General features: G+C 37.9%; 1 long non-coding RNA gene across 4 annotated transcripts in view; it reads right to left on the bottom strand.

Moving 5' to 3' along the window:
- LOC107648654 overlaps nucleotides 429-4,331 on the bottom strand; it is a 15,628-nt gene continuing 11,725 nt past the window's right edge. For 2 of the 4 annotated variants that reach the window (XR_002348644.1, XR_002348645.1), the window contains 3 exons: nucleotides 1,343-1,394; nucleotides 789-1,047; nucleotides 429-695 (listed from right to left, as the gene is read on the bottom strand). This is a non-coding gene — a long non-coding RNA (uncharacterized LOC107648654). The remainder of the gene's footprint in view (nucleotides 696-788; nucleotides 1,048-1,342; nucleotides 1,395-4,331) is intronic. The other 2 variants (XR_002348647.1, XR_002348646.1) reach the window with 2 other exon arrangements.

Genomic DNA, 4,331 nt, shown 5'->3' with positions numbered 1-4,331 from the left:
GATTTAATAACATTTAGTAAAAATGTTACAATAAATCTTCTATAGTAATATTATAAAAAATGTTACAATAGACCTTTCTTGGTAACACTTAAAAAAATGTTACAATAGATATTTTTTGTAACACTTAAAAAATGTTACAATAGATATTTTATGTAACATTTAAAAAATGTCACAATAACTCTTTTTAATAACACTTTAAGAAATGTTACAATAGATCTTCTATAGCAATACTCTAATAAATGTTACAATTTATCTTTTTTGCTAACATTGAAAAAATATTACAAAAGATCTTTCTTGTTAACAATAAAAAATATTACAATATTCTACACCCACTTTACAAATTAAATCCAAAATATTTAAACACTAAATTGATTCAATAAATCAATTTTCCTATTTCTTCGATATGCTTACATTGCACAAACTTTCCCAATAGTAAAGATCAGTTCGACTGCATACAAGTATTTACAACAAAATAATAAAATTCATGCTAATATTAACTTGAGGAATTCAAGTGCTCCCTGTTTGTCATCTAACATCACAAGATAACACCAATTAACATACTAATTTTGCAGCCATATCATTCTCTTATATAACTGGACAGCAACCAGAAAATTTCTCACGTTTTTGAAGTATTGATATGCTGACAATGGTGCCCTATCCGGGATCAATGCAGAATCAACAGGACTCTCTACAACCTTAAAATGAAGAACACATTGTAGACATTAGTAAATACTAAACAAACAATAAGAGAAAAGTGAGTAAATTAAACTAGGATCTATCTAATTCACCTTGGGAACAGAAGATACAAGTGCTTCCAATAACCCAATGCAATAATTTACTGCACCTGAAACATCATGTCCTTACCACCAACATATTCATGTAAGACTGTATCCGTTGTTCATTCTCTGCAGCTTTATGTTTAACAATTTCTGAAAGAATAGCTTTGACATGCTCCTTGTTGAAAAGCATATATGAGCATTGCACGTAGAATGTATCCAGAAATTCATAGAGCTGATGTTTCTCACCAAGTAATTTAAACAGATCTTCCTGCATACAAAAGTTAATAAATAAATAACCAAAAGTAGTAAATGACATGCTACAAGCTGATAGATATATAACAATTTATGTATCTCTACCTAACAACTTAAGCTTTTAGGAGAGACAGTTTCATGACATGATATTAAATCTTCTATTACCAAAAGATATAGAGTTTGATCCTTATTGCTCACATAGCAACTAATAAATCACATAGAAATTCTACTTGAATAATTCAGAAGACAGGTACAAAAGAAAAGCGTTTATTAGTCACCAATATTTTTATTTCTATTACCAAGATCCATACCTTATCTTTTAGTCTGCACTGCTAGGATAGACACAAAAACTATGCTCAATGCCTATGCAAATAGAGATAAAGTGATTAGTTTTAAAATGATAAGAATATTACAATAATCCAAAAAACTGGTTCAAACAAATAAATTAAAGTATTAACCATACGATCCATGTAACACCCTAATATTCAAATCCTTATGCTCGAGTCATAAGTCAATGATATTACGGTGGTACGACTCTCAGGTGGATTTTTAATATATAAATATAGGTAATTTTCGAAAGGAGTATTAATCGAGAAGCCTGAAAAGAGTAGAAATAAAATCGCGAAGACGTATCACTCACGTTTCGACAACGAAAAGTTAAACTGCTAAGCCGAACGCGATATATGGACAAGGCATAAAGGAGAATAAGAGATAGATAACAGATAGATATTTATAGCATAAGTAAATAGCCACTAGTCGCGACCCGCGAAGTTTAGGCCGACTAGGGTACAATATGAAAGTAGATGACAACAGTATATCCTAATCTCTCCAAAAGAAAACATAAGAGCCTCTATAGGCAAGTTCCAAAAGAGTTCAATACATAATATAATCTTTTCAAAACAAAGGTGGAGAGATTCTAAGCAAAACACAAAGTAGAGAAAATAAATATCTTCGCCGTCTCTCAAACGAACCACAGCTCACTTCTGAGCACCTGGACCTGTATCTGAAAAACAAGAGATATATACGGAATGAGAACCCCGGGCCCATGGGTTCCCAGTACGGTAAAAGTGCCAAATAAATTCAATGTACTGCAATAAAAACTCACTAAGCATCCTAAACTTCTTCACCAATTATTCATCCTAGGTTCTCGCTAATCCATGAATAGGCAACTGTCATAAAGGAGTGCTAAATTCAATTCATGTTTCACATGTTTCCCAACTCGCTGACTCTTCCACGAATCAGACTCAGAATTATAAGCAAAATCATCACTAGTTGTTCTGCCTCAACAATTCTATATCAATACATCATACACTCGCCTGGAGCTAGTGAAACCACATCACTGCGTCTACCCAGGAAGCTCTAGTTATCTCATTCAATAATCATCATCATCATGCAATCGCATCATCAATTCATCCCATCAAGAACAGCCCTCACACCCACCGACACCAGCATGAGAGGCCTCTCAGTTGTACAAACACAAGCAATACAGGCAAGTAATACACAAATATGGTACAAGTAGAACAAGTAGCACATAGTCAGGTAACATGACATATATGATGTAGAAATCCAAAACAAATGGCAAACCCAAACAATTCAAACATATGCAAATGATGAATGCCTGTCCTATGGCTGATGATATTATCTGTCGGTTATATAGCCAACCCGACATGTCCTAGTAGCTAACCATTGGATAGAAACACCCATTGCGGAGCATGTAGGTTTGAGCTACAACCCCCTTGCTACTACCCGCTCAACCCAGAGCCAGTGGAATAACCACTACTGCGGCTACTACCCAGGCGGGTGTTTACAAGCTCAACCTGGAGCGAGTGGATTCACCACCACTGCCGCTACTACCCAGGCGTCACAATCTCTGACCTGGAGCAAGTGGGACGAACCACAACCCTTGCTACTACCCAGGGTCTCAATCTCTGTCCTGGAGCAAGTGGGACGAACCATAACCCTTGCTACTACCCATGATCTCAAAACATACATTCGTTCAGTTTAGAAGCAATCATCATTGTTATCAAATCTCAAACATTAACCTGGAGCAAGCGGGACGAACCACCACCTTACTACTACCCAGGTATCACAAATACACATGTGTTCAAAACTCCATAATTAAACTCATTTATCATAAACATCCTTTTCCGTCTCATACCCGGATCAAGTGGACAACGCCACTGCCTACTACCCGGGGTCACACATCACATTTCAACCTTTTTTCATTGTTATCCATGTAACACATTCATTTATCAATCATATAGGCATTTATACTCAGCCATAAACAATAATGGCCTTGCCGTAACCCGGCAATAACTCAGCCATCCGGCCCATGGTTCAATCAAGAACCGGCCATTTATCAATAATTATAGCCTTTCGGCTCATGGCTTACACGGTACTTCCACCGTCACCCTCCATATCTCATATAATCATATCTGATCATCATTGATCTTAACCTTTTCCCTTGCTTCACTCGCAAGTTACCACATCCCCTAGTTCCTTCCTCATTGCTAGGCATATCATAATGATTTAATACCTAAGGGATGAGATTGGAGGCTTAGAAGTATGAGATTTGGCTTTAAAAACTCAAAAACCATCTTTGGCATGAAAACAGGGCCACGCGTACGCGCACTCCACGCGCACGCGCGGATGGCCAAAAACTCATCGACGCGCAAACGTCATACGCGCGAACGTGCGGGTTGAAAAATATCCAAACGGCGCGCAAGCGTCAGCCACGCGTACGCGTGGGTGCTCTTGCGCCCAGGCACAAAACTGGCACAACTCTGGCACAACTCTCTGGAAAATAGCTGGGCATTGGGTGCAGTGCATCGACGCGCACGCGCACACCACGCGCACGCGTGGATGGTGCCTTCTTGAAGAACGACGCATACGCGCCAAGTGCGCCTACGCGTGGTGGGTCATTCTGCTAAAAATTTTCTAAGTTAAAAGCTGCAGAATTTACAGATTCAACCCCCAATCTTCCAACGGACATAACTTTCTCATTTTAAATCATTTTTCACCCGTTCTTTGAACGGCATGGACATCCCGGATCCAATTTCATTTCTATCTGAAATTCATCCAATCACTTGTGCCATCATACAATGCACACATCGACTTACCTTTCTTAACTCTTTCCGGCCTCCGGCCCAAAATTCACGGCCTCCGGCCCAATTTTCACAATTTAAATGCATAAACCACAAAATCAATACTCATTACCCAGTGATGACATGTCAACATGTCATGTTTTTCTATGCTTTTTCATACAAGAAATTTATGATTAGTGCTTAAATATTGCATTCT

Source organism: Arachis ipaensis, chromosome B06 (genome assembly GCF_000816755.2).
Source record: "Arachis ipaensis cultivar K30076 chromosome B06, Araip1.1, whole genome shotgun sequence".
NCBI classification, from domain to species: domain Eukaryota; kingdom Viridiplantae; phylum Streptophyta; class Magnoliopsida; order Fabales; family Fabaceae; genus Arachis; species Arachis ipaensis.
This window is presented reverse-complemented; position numbering and strand designations above follow the sequence as displayed.